This window comes from Chiloscyllium punctatum, chromosome 15, assembly GCF_047496795.1.
Source record: "Chiloscyllium punctatum isolate Juve2018m chromosome 15, sChiPun1.3, whole genome shotgun sequence".
Lineage (NCBI taxonomy): Eukaryota > Metazoa > Chordata > Chondrichthyes > Orectolobiformes > Hemiscylliidae > Chiloscyllium > Chiloscyllium punctatum.
Window position 1 is genome coordinate 30,296,965 of NC_092753.1, and position 16,797 is coordinate 30,313,761.

Genomic DNA, 16,797 nt, shown 5'->3' on the forward strand with positions numbered 1-16,797 from the left:
ATTGCCACAGTAAAAAACTCCAATTAGAAATGGTATAGTTGGCCTGCCATACAGAAATGCTACCAGTCTCATGGACGTTGCCTCCTTGCCGCAGTGTGTAGATGAGGTAATTGGAGCTGGAAGCTCATGATCCAAAGAGGGGCCTGAGAGCACACAAGGTGGACCCTGTAACCCAGTGAACCATCCTGACAAGACAGTCTCTAATCCGTGGGTCCTGTCTGCTTTACCTTCTCTGAGATGCTATTTTGCACACATATAGTGCCTCTATTTTGAAGTTGTCTCACAGTTTCTGACTTGCCTCAAAAGTGACCATCTGAGGTTGCCCAAGACTACACATTTGGCAGCCCTCTGATTCAAGCAGCGGCCTCAGGAATGGTTGTGCCTTGCTGTTATCTGACGAGTTCAGAGTGGTCAATTAGGAGGCCACCTTTAAAAACATCCCTGAGCCAGTCAGCTTGGGAAGAAGTGATTGGGCCTGAGAATGAGGTCCCAGATCACTGGGGAAATTCAGGCTATGATTTCTGATATCCATTTGACATTTTGTAGAATGATTAATAACCCTTCAGAACTTAAGAGCAATGGGAAAAAAGCCTAATTTCCTTTATTGCTGTGAGATTTGAATCAGAGAAAAAGCCGGAGTGCATTAACTAATTTTGTGACAGACTTTGGGGAACTTTTAAATTTAATTCAGGAAATTTTATGTGGCTTGCTGAGAGTTAAGATAGATGGTCTATTTTGTTAATGAGATGTGTGCTTCATCATGCAAAACAGAAGACATTATTATGGTCCATACACATACACATGGTCTATGCCTCTTGAAGTTTAGAGTTTAATTGCCATTTAATCAAATATAGATTAAAATCAGTCAAAATTCATTAAATCTTGTACACTAGGAAGCACATAACTTCAGTTCTACCGAACTCAAGGAAAATAATAATTCTAACAGTGGCACAGTGGCTCAGTGGTTAGCACTGCTGCCTCACAGCACTGGGGTCCCAGGTTCAACTCCAGCCTTGGGCAACTGTCTGTGTGGAGCTTGCACATTCTCCCCGTGTCTGTGTGGGTTTCCTCATGGGGCTCAGGTTTCCTCCCAAAATCCAAAGGTGTACAGGTTAGGTGAATGGCCATACTAAGTTGCCCATAGTCTTAGGTGCATTAGTCAGAGGGAAATGGGTCTGGGTGGGTTACACTTCTGAGGGTCGGTGTGGACTTGTTGGGCCTTAGGGTCTGTTTCCACACTGTAGGGAATCTAATCTAACTTAGCCTATTATACATATGACCTCTGGTCTTCCCAATATATGTGGTGAAAGTCCTTAAACAATCTCTTTAATAAAATTCCACTTCTTTATGAAGTAACAATGAAGTCTCTGAATTTCTAATGGATAGGGACAGCTGATTAGAATAGATAGTGACCAGAACAGTTATAGCCTTGAAAGAATTCTGAATAACTAAGATATTTTAAATGGGCATGAACCTGGAACCCTTCTTTGTTATTTACTCAAGCCTTCTTTCTCACCCACCCTGTGAGGGAAGAAGTCTGAATGCAGTTTTTCAATTGCAGTCTAAATGGGATTCTGTACAACACCAAGAGTGTGCGGTTTGTTGCAAGTTGAAACTTTTTATTTGAGCAAATTAATACCTTGTTTTCTTTGGCTGTGGTTTCTCAGCACTAATGATACACCTTTAGAGATTTACAGCATCTGCAAGAGTTTATAATGGGTTTGAAGTCAATAGTACATTGTGTAATAATACACTTGGTATTGTTCCTGGCCAATACATTATATACTCTACTTCCATTAGATAAAGGACATCTGTCAGTTTGCAGAAATTACATGCCATCCTTTCAAATGTTCAATAGAAATAATCCAGTTTGTTCCTTTATAATCATGTCTCATCTACTCTGTCCATCTTGTAGTTCACTAAAGAGAAGAAAGTGCAAGTCAAGGGTTTAACCAACATTTCCAGTGCATGCAACAAGAGGCCACTGTCCTAGACCCTAGATCACAACATTGTTTACATATTGTAGTAGTAATGGGGCACTCCCACCTATAAACAACATAAGGTCTCCCTCAGCCATGGAAACGATTGGTAAGATAAACCCAAAATGTTAACTTGTGAGATTTGTAACATTGAGGTCCCTTTAATTCTAGTTGACATAAAGGTTAGATGGGTTTGCCCTAAGCTTGGTTTTTATTCTGATCAGCAATCGGAAAGCTGGCTATATGCATATGAAGGCCAACTGGGAGCTAATAGCTTCCATACTTTCTCATCTCAGAGAACTATCCATTGAAAGTGACCGCCCTCTGAAGATTTTTTTCAGAATAGTGACCAAATTAGCATTAAACAATACATTATGTGTGACATTTCTGCAGCGTGAAAACAAAGCGTACCATTCCAGGAAAAATGGCTCTGAATCTCCAAGGACTTTGCTCCTGCCTGGTCCCCGGAGATTGTGATCTTTGTATTAGTGTGTGCTGTTGATGGCAGCAGAGCCAAGCATCTGCTGTTGACAACTTTTGCATCATTCAGGAGTGCCTCAGGAGGGAATGTGACAATGCAGTGAGCGAAAGGAGCAACCTGACCAAATCCATATACCAAATAGATAGATGACTGTAAAATGGATGACTATTTACCATAATCAAAAAGTAAACACTCCTGCAATATGCTTATGTTTTTAAAGAAATAAGCATGGAAACATAAAGAGTTGCAAATTTCTTTTCCACTGCTATCACCTGATGTCATCATCCAGAGCACTCCAAGATCAGGAATACTATGGCCGGAAAAATGTTAAATAGTTGGCTCAGGAGTGACAATCCAACAACTGATTCAGTTGTAGATCAAAAATTGCAGTGTGGACTTCAGCATACATGTTAGGCTGTGCAGCACTCGTAGCGAGAAGTGCTGTCTTTCAGAGGAAATACGAAACCAAGGCCAAATCTCTCCCCCTAGTTTTCAGTCTGGTTGTCTGATCATTTATTATCTGTTTACAGGATTTTGCTGCACAGAAACTCACAACTCCCTTTGTTGACAGCAAGGAGTGTATCTCAGAAAGTAAATAATTAATCACACAACTTTTAGACTTTCTGAGGACATAATGAGGCACTGTACAAATTCAGCTTCTCGTTACTTTTTATCTACAATGACTGAGAACATTTTAAAAATGTAGTTAAGAGTAAATTCATGGCTCTGGCATATTTATTGATCGCAGTATGGCAGCAGGGTTACATCAGTTTATTTTTTGTCACTTGGCACTGGTTTCTGGAATAAACAATAATAGTGTATGGAAAGTTGTCAGCAAGGGAGAGTGAGACCTGGAGGCCAGTGGAACACTACTGTTCTGAAAACAGTATAGAAGTAGAAATGTAACTTTTTGCTGGATCTTTTTATGCTCGATCCAGGGTTTAGAAGCACTGGAAGATTGAATAGGGATTGAGTGCTTGAATCCTTAAAATTAATGAATGCAGCATCATGGCGAGTGCTTGGCTGATGTCTGAGATTGTGCTATCATTCGTAAAGCTCGATCCTGGAAACACAGTTCAGCAATTCTGACCTTAATCAATGGTCCCTGAAATTTGTGTATTCAGACATTCAGAATCAATAAACGATTTTGATGTGCATACCTTCTTAACAGCTGCATGTATCTGCAGTCTTGTGCATTGGTAGACAGAATGTGAATCAAAGCAGAAAGGTACAGATTTAATAGAATGAGTCAATTTGCTTCTGTGCTCCAATTCAGCACTTTCTTGTTTTAATGAAGCTAATTAGAAGAAAACAGAGCAAACAAGTCCATCACCAAAGAAAACAGCTCAATTGATAACAAACCACTGAAGCTGGTCATCCCCAATTGCAGTAATCAGCTGGGGAGATGGATTGGACACTGCCTTGGGTTATATTTTATGGAGTAGACTGTCACTGACGGAGGTTTAGACACTACAGAGAGACTATGGATTCCTGATGAAGGGCTCCTGCCCGAAACGTCAATTTTCCTGCTCCACGGATACTGCCTGACCTGCTGTGCATTTCCAGCACCACTCTAATCTTGACCACAGAAGACAGCTTGTCATGGTATAGAGCTGTCATGGTATATAGCAAAGCTACTGACTGACTTACTTGCTGTAGAAAAGCTCCAGGTTCTGATATATACTGCCTGAACTCACCAAGCACAAAAAAATTGTACTCCTGCAAACCTGCACATTCTCTGTGTCTCTGCTGGAGGGAGGGGCAGTGCTCCAGGAAAAAATGTGATACTATGACTGTACCTTTGTCAGACTGTGTACAAGAACAAGAGGAAGCCACTGCTCTAGTCCGTCTGCACCGACTGTTGAGGCGTAACCCTACTGAGTATCATGAGGTAAGTATTTGCCTACGTGATCCTTACCTGACTGTGGATGCTGGGCTGAATGGATAATGCCTGTACGATTTCAGCATTGGAAGAACTACAATTGGCATGGTCTTCTCAGCCTGACAGCTGCATGTGAAATGCTTTGAACAAAGGAGAGCCCTGTATATTGCTTTCACCAATCTCACCAAGATATTTGATCGTGTGAGCAGAGAGGTGCTGGAGAAAACTGGCTTTCTGCCAAAGCTGCTCAATGTGATCTCTTCTTTCCAAGACAACCGAATGGGTAAGGATCAGGCAGTATATTGTTTTTACCAACCTAATGGGTAAGGCCAACTATGACTGGAATCTTTTGAGATCTCCTGTGGCGCCTACACTCTGCTGTATTATTTTTACTGCTGTCATATCTCTTTGGGTCGTATACAGAGGCTATCTACTTAAACACCATAACCGATAGAAGGCTATTCAGCCTTGCTTATCTGAAATTGAAGTCAAAGCTGTGTTAAGCCCTCATCAGAGTTCGTCGATGCTGACGATGCAGCATTACAATTCCTCGCTGAGGAACACCTTCAGTGAAAACTTGACAGATTCTCTCTCACCTGTAAAGAGTTTAGCTTGACCATCAGCATCATGAAGACAAATATCGTGTTCCAGGATGTTATCATAACACCTATTAGCATTGGCAATAAAACATTGGATGTTGTTAATACCGTCACAAGTCTCAGCTCTGCAATTAATCTATTAATTACGTGATTCTGAAACAGTCATGACAATCGATCAAAATGCCAGATTCCTTACGAACACACCAGACTTTTTATTACGGCATCTGTTATTTAAATGAGGACTTTCAGGCAAAAGATGATGGCAGATGTAATTTCAATAGCTGTCTGACAAATCCCTGAGAGGAAGCCTCAAATGTCACATCTGAGTTAGGAAGCATGGACAGGGAGCAATTGTTCCATGGTAAAGGCACTATAGACATGTGGAGACTGTCTAAGGAACAGTTGTTGCGAGTGATGAATAAATATGTCCCTCTGAGACAGACAAGAAGGAGTAAGATAAAGGAACCTTGGATGATGAGAGCGGTGGAGCTTCTCGTCAAAAGGAAGAAGGTAGCTTACAGAAGGTGGAGGAAGCTAAGGTCAAGCTCAGCTCTAGAGGATTACAGGCAGGTGAGGAAGGAGCTCAAAAATGGTCTGAGGAGAACCAGGAGGGGGCACGTGAAAGGCTTGGCAGAACGGATTAGGGAGAACACAAAGGCATTTTACACTTATGTGAGGAATAAGATAATGGTCAAAGAAAGAGTAGGTCCAATAGGGATAGGATAGGGAACTTGTATGTGGAGTCTGAGGGGGTAGGGGAAGCCCTAAGTGAGTTTTTTGCTTCTGTCTTTACGAAAGAAACGAACTTTGTAGTGAATGAAACCTTTGAAGAGCAGGTGTGCATGCTGGAATAGATAGAGATAAAGAAAGCTGATGTGCTGAAAATTTTGTCAAACATTAAGATTGACAAGTCACCAGGCCCAGACCAGATTTGTCCTTGGCTGCTTTGGGAAACGAGAAATGCAATTGCTTCGCCACTTGCGAAGATCTTTGCATCCTTGCTCTCCACTGGAGTCATACTTGAGGACTGGAGAGAGGCAAATGTAATTCCTCTCTTCAAGAAAGGAAATAGGGGAATCCCCGGCAATTACAGACCAGTAAGTCTCACGTCTGTCATCTGCAAGGTGTCAGAAAGGATTCTGAGGGATAGGATTTATGACCATCTGGAAGAGCATGGCTTGATTAAATGCAGTCAACACGGCTTTGTGAGCAGCAGGTCATGCCTCACAAACCTTATTGAGTTCTTTGAGGATGTGACTAGAAACGTTGATGAGGGTTGAGCTGTGGATGTGGTGTATATGGACTTCAGCAAGGCATTTGATAAGGTTCCCCATGGTAGGCTCATTCAGAAGGTTGGGAGGAATGGGATACAAGGGAACTTAGCTGTCTCGATACAGAATTGGCTAGCCAACAGAAGACAGTGACTGGTATTAGAAGGAAAATATTCTGCCTGGAAGTCAGTGGTGAGTGATGTTCCACAGGGCTCTGTCCTTGGGCTTCTACTGTTTGTAATTTTTATTAATGATTTGGATGAGGGGATTGAAGAATGGGTTAGCAAGTTTGCAGATGACACAAAGGTTGGAGGTGTCGTTGATAGTATAGAGGGATGTTGTAGGCTGCAGCGGGACATTGACAGAATGCAGAGATGGGCTGAGAGGTGGCAGATGGAGTTCAACCTGGATAAATGTGAGGTGATGCATTTTGGAAGGTGGAATTTGAAAGCTGAGTACAGGATTAAGGATAGGATTCTTGGCAGTGTGGAGGAACAGAGGGATCTTGGTGTACAGGTACATAGAACCCTTAAAATGGCCACCCAAGTGGACAGGGTTGTTAAGAAAGTATATGGTGTTTTGGCTTTCATTACCAGGGGGATTGAGTTTAAGAGTCGTGAGATCTTGTTGCAGCTCTATAAAACTTTGGTTAGACTGCACTTGGAATACTGCGTCCAGTTCTGGTTGCCCTATTATAGGAAAGATGTGGATGATTTGGAGAGGGTTCAGTGGAGGTTTACCAGGATGCTGCCTGGACTGGAGGCCTTATCTTATGAAGAGAGGTTGACTGAGCTTGGACGTTTTTCATTGGAGAAAAGGAGGAGGAGAGGGGACCTAATTGAGGTGTACAGGATAATGAGAGGCATAGATAAGAGTCGATAGCCAGAGACTATTTCCCAGGGCAGAAATGGCTAACACGAGGGATCATAGTTTTAAACTGGTTGGAGGAAAGTATAGAGGGGATGTCAGAGGCGGCTTCTTTACACGGAGAGTTGTGAGAGCATGGAATGCGTTGCCAGCAGCAGTTGTGGAAGCAAGGTCATTGGGGACATTTAAGAGACTGCTGGGCATGCATATGGTCACAGAAATTTGAGGGTGCATACATGAGGATCAATGTTCGGCACAACATCATGGGCTGAAGGGCCTGTTCTGTGCTGTACTGTTCTATGTTTTATGTTCTATGAAAGGGTGCCAAGGGAACTTCAGATAGCAACCTTTCAAAGGGAAAGATGCAATTCAAAACATGCTGACTTATGATTTCCTGTGTCTACAGAGATAATGAGGGGATGACTTCTCTCTCAGCCTCGCAAAATACTGAGTTTTTCTGTTTCACTCTTCATCAACATGCAAAGAAAGTTAAAACTCTACTCCAACCCCTGGTCTCTGTGTGTTAATATGTTGATGTGCTGGTGTAGACTACTGTACACTGAAGTTCACACCTTGAGAACAGTCATTTGCCAGAGGCAAAGAAAGATTCTGTCTCTTGCTCTGAATGCTGCAGTCAGACAAGTCAGTGAAATTGGCTGTTGAAAAGGAAAGAGTATAAAAGCCAATCAGCCAACTTGCAGAGGCAAAAATCTTAAAATCAACTGCTTCACTACCGACCTCAGCATTACCCAAATCATTCAGTTTAATAACCATAACATTCCACTACCTACTCTTCATGAAATCCAGAGAATGAGTCATGTATGTTTGTAACTGTTATTTCTTACTTAATTCACATTTCCAATCTGTGCATTTGCATACCACATTTGATTATCTTTTCTTGCATTTAGTAGCTAACAAACACACCATTTCTTTAACTTAAGCAAGTATGTTAATTTGACTCCTTTTATAACTTAAAGTACATTGGATTAGGAAAAGATATGCACTGGAGGAGAGATCCTTTTAAAGTTAATCTTGTTGTGACCAACAGATAAAGGGGACACTTGGAATCAACATATGAAGATGGTGGACACTGTTGCTGACAGATGGGGGATGACCACTGACAGCTGTGACCACTGGAGGCTGACTATTTGGAGCAGGTGAGCAGAAATGAACAGAGTGAGTTTTGAGAAGATTTGTAGCTCAGGTTGAGGTTCTGGATGTAGGTTTGTTTGCTGAACTAGGTAACATCATCGGTAAGCCTCCGGATGAATCACTGGTATGGCCCACTTTTTATTTATGTATTTCCTAGAAGCATGGCATTCCAACCAGAACTCTATCAACAAACACATTAACTTGGATCCCATTTACCACCCCCTGAGAAAAACAACAGGAAACGACAGCACCACAGAAAATGACATCACCACAGGAAATGACATCACCATAGGAAATTACATCACCAACCCAAGGAAACCTAAACACATAAATAGAAAGTTGGCCATACCACCAATGCTTCATCCGTTGGCTCACTGATGCTGTTACCTAGTATGGTGACGAAACGCCTGGAACTGAACCTTCCAGCTCAGCGAGCAAACCTACATTCAGAAATGAACAGAGACCAGTGACTGTGCACCTTTTCAATCTATTGGTGTACTCTGCAATTAATGCAACAACCACAGCCAGGCTAGAGTTGGGCGCTGGATTGACACAGTTGATGCCCAGTGCAGAGTTAAGTACCATGGTACAATTCATCATCTGACAAGGTAGAGACATGCCATCAATTCAGTAGTTCTTTCTTATAATGAACTTCTTTTGATTATAAGCAATCTAATTCCAAAAAATTGTAAAAATATTTCTATTTTGTTTCTTGTGTAGTCATCATTTGGAAGCTTGAATACTACCTAACACGACATCGTATGATTTCATTTTTTTTTCAGTCATGGTTTCTTTGGATGGAATTTTCCCAATTTATGAACAACATTGGCAATAGTGGGAAAGTTGGGAGATTCTCATGAGAAGGCCAGTGAGGGGATTCCTGACACCAAGAGCTCAAAAATCCCATTTCCTAACAAAGCGTTGATCGACGAAACAAGATTTTCACTCGTGAGTAAAAATGACCTCACCTCAGCTCAATTAATTGCAGTTCTAATTTCTCCCACCCGCAGATAGAAGTTGGACACTGGCTGTGTGGGTCATTTTTACTTCCTTGTTCATTGAATAGCTCCCTAATACCGCCACACCAGGCCTGTTATTTTAGTTACAAAAGGAATCACTGATCGGAATCCCATCAGTAACAGTGAGTGGCAATGTGTGTGGTGCAATGGTTTTGATGTGCAAAGTTATCGGTGTATGAGTGAATGGCAAGATTTTTCATTGCACTTTGACTGTGTACTGTGATGAAGTATGAGTGGACGTGACTTATAAAGGCTGTAAAGAAATGTGAGGGCTTAGAATTGGTGAAGAATAAATGAGGATAGATTGATGGGCAACATGGAGTTTAGGCCCTTGCATGATTCTGTGTATTCATTTTACTTGTTACTTCCTTCAGCTTTAACATCAGTTCCTGGTCAAAATGACCGCATTCTCACACTGAAAGAGCCCATTTGGGCCATTATGTTTTCACTGGGTCCGCAAGAACAACCCAGTTAGACTTAGCCTACCCTGCGCATTCACGAGGAGAAAGTAAGGATCTTCCTTCCCATCTATCCGCTCCACCCTCCTTTCCAACCTATCTTCATGACTCCCCCCCCACCCCCCCACACACATATACACTGGTTAGAAATGAGAGATGAGTCCAAACATCAAAAGCTAAAAAAAATCAGTCTTTTGATGAATAAAATGTTATTTTCTTTAATGTGGATGATTGTGGGAATGCTTACTTTGCCAAATAAGTGGTTGTTTGGAGATTCATAGTTCTGATGTTAGCTGAAAGAAGTTTGGCCAGTTTCCTTAAACAGTGATGTTGCTGATAACTTGTTTTTAAAAATCAGCAAGACTTTATTTCCTTTTTTACCTACACATGGAAAGGAGTCGAGTGGAGGTTGTCAACTATCTCCCTTTACAGCACAGGAACTATAGCAACTAAGGTCACCATAGTCTTACCTGACCATAGGGCTGCTGTCTCATTAGAGAGAGAGAGAGAGAGGCATCTGGTGATGATTTAACCTGATGGCTACCACACATTAGGCAAGGTGAGAGGTTGAGAAGGAGAGTCCTTCATGGTAACCTCAGCTGGAATTAAGCCACACTGTTAGCATCACATTGCTTTCCAAACCAACCATCCAGCCAACTAAGCTAAACCAGAAACTGGCTCCCTGCTTATACTGGCGTGTAATGACCAAGGATTGCAGCTGGTTTTTAACCCCTTTCTTCTATATTCTCAAAGGGTAAAACACAAACATACCCTTCACCCAGAATTGCCTTTCTTTCAACTCATCATATTCGCAGTCTGAGACACAATGCACAGAAGGTCACAGTTCACTTTTCTGAATGGCAGCTCTTCCTTTGAAGTATTTTTGTCTGAAGTCCTTTTGATGTTTCCAGGGGCAACATTAGTTGGTTCCTCTTGAGGCTCAACATAATATGGTCTTTATTTCAGAAAGCCACCTTTTGGCTTTTTTGTCTTTATTTTTTTTTAAAATTCAGTATATCAAAGTTCAACATACTTGTAAGTAATTCAGGATTATGTTCTGTTTGCATGACAATATTCCAGTAGAGGCTGAGCCAGTGTTTTATAAAAGTTTACTATAACCTCCTTGCTTTTGTACTATCTGCCCTATTTATAAAGGCTTTTGCCCGAAATGTCGACTCTCCTGCTCCTTGGATGCTACCTGACCTGCTGTGCTTTTCCAGCAACCCACTCTTGACTCTGATCCCCAGCGTCTGCAGTCCTCACTTTCTAAGCACCACCATTCCTGACTCCCATCTTAATACCTCTTGAAATGGCATTCTGCTGCAGAGAATAGAACATAGAACATAGAACATAGAACAATACAGCACAGAACAGGCCCTTCGGCCCACGATGTTGTGCCGAACTTCTATCCTAGATTAAGCACCCATCCATGTACCTATCCAAATGCCGCTTAAAGGTCGCCAATGAATCTGACTCTACCACTCCCACGGGCAGCGCATTCCATGCCCCCACCACTCTCTGGGTGAAGAACCCACCCCTGACATCTCCCCTATACCTTCCACCCTTCACCTTAAATTTATGTCCCCTTGTAACACTCTGTTGTACCCGGGGAAAAAGTTTCTGACTGTCTACTCTATCTATTCCTCTGATCATCTTATAAACCTCTATCAAGTCACCCCTCATCCTTCGCCGTTCCAACGAGAAAAGGCCGAGAACTCTCAACCTATCCTCGTATGACCTACTCTCCATTCCAGGCAACATCCTGGTAAATCTTCTCTGCACCCTCTCCAAAGCTTCCACATCTTTCCTAAAGTGAGGCGACCAGAACTGCACACAGTACTCCAAATGTGGCCTAACCAAAGTCCTGTACAGCTGCAACATCACCTCACGACTCTTGAATTCAATCCCTCTGCTAATGAACGATAATACTCCATAGGCCTTCTTACAAACTCTATCCACCTGAGTGGCAACCTTCAAAGATCTATGTACATAGACCCCAAGATCCCTCTGTTCCTCCACCTGACCAAGAACCCTACCATTAACCCTGTATTCCGCATTCTTATTTGTTCTTCCAAAATGGACAACTTCACACTTGGCAGGGTTGAACTCCATCTGCCACTCCTCAGCCCAGCTCTGCATCATATCTAAGTCCCTCTGCAGCCGACAACAGCCCTCCTCACTGTCCACAACTCCACCTATCTTTGTATCATCTGCAAATTTACTGACCCACCCTTCGACTCCCTCATCTAAGTCATTAATAAAAATTACAAACAGCAGAGGGCCCAGAACTGATCCCTGCGGAACTCCACTTGTAACTGGACTCCATGCTGAATATTTACCATCTACCACCACTCTCTGACTTCGACCGGTTAGCCAGTTTTCTATCCAATTGGCCAAATTTCCCTCTATCCCATGCCTCCTGACTTTCCGCATAAGCCTACCATGGGGAACCTTATCAAATGCCTTACTAAAATCCATGCCTTACTAATGATCCTCAGTTTGACAAGTTAGGGCACCATCATCAGGAAAAGCAGCTGGGCCTAATATTAACAATAGTACTTGCAGGAATCAAACTGGAGGAAGGCATTCAATGGAGTTCTCTCACTGGATTTGATTTGATTTGATTGGTTTCCTTGTGGATTTTCTTACAAAATACAATGAAAAGTGTTGTATAGTGTCGCCATACTCCGGTGCCATCTCACAGCGCAGAAAAATAAACCAAAACATTGAATACACAGGCAGAAAAATAAAGAAACAAAGAAAAAATGTTCAACTTCACAGTCCTTCTTGTTTAGTGGCCTATCTTGAGTCTCCTTCACTGTGCTGCCACCACTAGAACCAAAGTTTCCCACTGTTCAGTGCAATCTCATCTCCTTTGATGTCCTCACCACTATGAGTCCTTGCTGGACCTCAATAATGCAGATGCCACCAGGTACCACTCCAGCCCCAAACCCAACTCCAGTTTTTCATTTTCTATATTAATGATTTAGACTTGAGACTGCAGGGTACAGTTTTAAACCTTGCAGAGGTCACAAAAGGTGGAAAAATTCTGACCTATGTGGAAAAGCAGCAGTTTTCAAGAGGAAATGGACAGGCTGGTAGAATGGGTAGCTGACATTTAAAACAAAGAAGTATGTAGTGATATATTGGTTGAAAAAACCAAGAAGAGGGAAAGGCTGCAATTTCCGAAGAGGTTTGGCAGCAGAGAAACTTGGGTGCATATTAGCATAAAGATGGACTGAGAAGATGGTTGAGAAGCCATATTGGACTCTGGTCTTTATAAATAGGCAAAAGTGAGGACTGCAGATGCTGGAAACCAGAGTTTAGATCAGAGTGGTGCTGGAAAAGCACAGCAAGTCAGGCAGCATCCGAGGAGCAGGAAAATCAACGTTTTGGACCGGAGCCCTTCATCAGGAGGCTGAGAGATAAATGAGAGGAGGGGAGTGGGGCTGGAGGGAAGGTAGGTGAGAATGCAATAAGTAGATGAAGGTGAGGGACAAGGTGACAGGTCGGAGAGGAGGGTGGAGCGGATAGGTGGGAAAGGTGATGAACAGGTCAGAAGGATGGATCGACCGGGAAAGTCAAGTTTGTGAATATTTGGTAGGACTTTTTCAATTGACCTCTTCATTTCTAACTGCTGCCGTGACATCAACTGTTTCAGCCTGTCCACTCCTCTCACCCACTCCAACCTCCCACCTTCACAACGCGCAGCCCTCCACTCCCTTTGCTCCAGCTCCAACCTCACCATCAAACCAGCAGACGGAGGGAGGGGCAGGGTGAGGGCGCAGTAGTAGTTAGGCGCACCGACCATGACATCATTGAAGACAGGCACTAGCTCGTAGACACTGCCTCCATCTCCCATCCACAGCCTCCAACCTCATTGTCTGTGAACCCCACACCGCCCATTTCTACGTCCTACCAACGATTCACAAACCTGACTTCCCCAGTCAACCCATCCTCCTGACCTGTCCATCACCTTTCCCATCTATCCACTCTACCCTCCTCTCCAACCTATCATCTTCTCCCCCACCTTCATCTGTCTGTTGTATTCTCAGCTACCTTCCCTCCAGCCCCGACCTCCCTCCAGTTTATCTCTCAGTCCCCCGACCCACTCTCCCGATGGAGAGTTTATGCCCAAAACGTCAATTCTCCTGCTTTACGGATGCTGCCTTACCTGCTGTGATTTTCCAAAGCCACACTCTCTGCTTAGTTCTGCACCATGCCCAGAGGTTCAACTTCATGTCCCCTCATTGGGTTACCTACCCCTTTTACCTTACCTGCCATTTCTTAATGTTGAAAATCCTGTCAAAATTTATGTGAAAACGCTCAAAAACAACAGTCAAAATGACAAGCCAAAAGTCTCAAGAGGGCCTGTCAAACTATGGTCACAGAATGAAAAGCAAGAGGAGCTATCAGAAATATCAAGACGACCCACCAAAACTGTTAGGGGGATATGTCAAATGCAGCTATCAAAGAGAGTCTTTTCCTTTAAGTCTTTGAAAAAAACATCAGCAAGATTTTTTTGAAATGTCCATTATTTCACTCTGTCTGCTTCATGGACTTATTCCAAAACCATCCATAATCACAGTAGGGTGCCTGTCATTTCAGTTTGACTAACAGCCAGAAATGGTTATAGACTCTTTGTAGTAGGACTGTAAATGAAATCCAATACATGTTGTTATAAAACATTGTGCATTTGAATTAAATGTTTAGTCTTATAAAGCAATTACATTGTCAATGGAATGTAAACATAATAATGGTTTTAATAAAGAATCGTGTTCTTTTCAATTTAGTGAGTTTGCAAAACAAACTTAGAATTTTATTTAATAGATCTTTAATCTCTGCATGGACTGCCCATGTTATATACTGGATTGACATTAAGTTGGCAAGGAGAGTAATGTGCAGTGAATAGTTATGGACATGGAAAAAGGTATATCGTTTGGGTATGAGATGTTATGGGGGGGAAGGTACTGGATATGAGCAACATTGGTTGCCATGGCTGGAATATGGGAATTGTGGTTGGGGATGGTAGGGTAGTGCTGGGGAGCTGGGGTTGGGTGGGAGTGGAAGGTGAAGGAACGGTGTGATAGTAGAGGGCTGGAGAGCAGTTTTATTGCTTTGTTCCTGAAACTTCAAATCAATGGTGGTGCACTGAGGCTGGCCTTTTGCCCAGCCTGCCTCTGCACCCAAAAATCCCTGCTGGAGTTCCAGGGTCTTCTGGATTAAGTAATAATCCCCACCCATCTATTCATGGATGGAAAATATGGCATCTGGGCTACCATTGTGGGCGGCACAGTGGCACAGTGGTTAGCACTGCTGCCTCACAGCGCCAGAGACCCGGGTTCAATTCCCGCCTCAGGCGACTGACTGTGTGGAGTTTGCACATTCTCCCTGTGTCTGCGTGGGTTTCCTCCGGGTGCTCCGGTTTCCTCCCACAGTCCAAAGATGTGCAGGGCAGGTGAATTGGCCATGCTAAATTGTCCGTAGCGTTAGGTTAGGGGTATGGGTGGGTTGCGCTTCGGCGGGGCGGTGTGGACTTGTTGGGCCGAAGGGCCTGTTTCCACACTGTAAGTAATCTAATCTAATCTAATCTAATCTAATCTAATTCTTTAATGGTTGGATTTCCCCAACTCTATGCACCTTGACTTGGGAAAAGTCATTCATCCTGAGAAAGAAGAACATATTTGAATCCATCTTTATGCTTTTAGGCCTCTCAAGAATAGATTATTCATTCAAATCCAAAACAAGCAGTTCACTTATCATTTTCAACAGCCAATCCTTCATTACCCCTTAAGAAATACCTAATTAGACAGTGTTATCCACTCTGTTGTCTTATGTTATTGCTGGAGAGTTTTGCTTCCAGTGTATGCCACCACCAGATAGCACAATGGGTGAGTTTGTGCGCTGTCATGACTGAACATTATGGAAGTGCCGGAAGGAAATGGCACTTTATGGTGGGGGAGTTGGGGGGGCGATGGGTGATGTGTCAGTAATGGGGAAGTAGACCTATTTAGTTCTGAGTGGGGCCCCATTCCTAGAGTGGGTGGTGAATCAGCAGTGCCTGGAGAGGGACAAGTAATAGCTGCAGTAGCCCAGTGGTCAGAGAGGACAAGTGCTCCAGGCCTTTCACCTCCAATATACTTGCAGCTAATAAATGAAAGTATTCTTAAACAAAAAAAAACATATTCTTAAATACATCCTGTTATTTATTTTCTGGGTTCTTCAAAATGCCGTCCAGGAGATTAATCCAAAATATCAAATGTTATTTGGGTAAGCACAATTGTCTCTAATTCAGGTTTAAATCCCACTTCAAGAGTTTGTGTGCAAATCTACTTGGAGACAGTAAGGACTGCAGATGCCGGAAGTCAGAGTCGATAAAGTGTGGAGCTGGAAAAGTACAGCAGGTCAGTCAGGTCCTGATGAAGGGTTCTGACCCAAAACGTTGACATTCCTGCTGTGCCTTTCCAGCTCCACGTTTTGTCACCACAAAACCTACGGCCTTGTTTCCTGTTACAACACTGACAACACTTCAAAGGCATCTAATTGACCTTATTATACTTTGAGGTAAAGTGCATTCATGAGATGTGTTATAGCAAAGCACTTTCTTTAATTCCTCATGACTTCAAGGCCATTTTGGAGGGGCATGAATCCTGCTGTCTTGTTGCTATTCCAACAAAATTCTCTGTCCATTTGAGCCCTTAAACATTGAAGTGATTATGTATGATACTGTATCCATTGGCAATTCACTGCAAAATATACATGATCACTGAACTGAGATTAATGATTCAAAAGCAGTAAGCATTACCTCACCGTTCTGCCTCAGCAACTCCAGATCTGCCTCCACACTGATTCAAAGCAGAAAAGAATGTTGCCCCAGGAGGTTTGTAGTCTGTGACATTGGAGCAGCTTTGGTAATGAATGCAGACTTCAAATGGCAGTCATCCAAAGTAAGGAACCACACTGAACACAATTCCGATAATACGTAAATTGTATATATAGCCAGGTACTTTACTTGCATTATTACCTCATGGATTTGTGTATTTGTGAATACATGATCCTGTTTTGATGTGGAACTTTCCTCTCATCCAT

The 16,797-nt window shown here is 42.7% G+C and overlaps 1 long non-coding RNA gene across 1 annotated transcript in view; it reads left to right on the forward strand.

Moving 5' to 3' along the window:
• The window catches only part of LOC140486162 (uncharacterized), a 91,565-nt gene that overhangs the window by 72,719 nt on the left and 2,049 nt on the right, over positions 1 to 16,797 (forward strand). The window contains exons 2-3 of the long non-coding RNA XR_011962533.1: positions 8,128 to 8,236; positions 9,014 to 9,179. This is a non-coding gene — a long non-coding RNA (uncharacterized lncRNA). The remainder of the gene's footprint in view (positions 1 to 8,127; positions 8,237 to 9,013; positions 9,180 to 16,797) is intronic.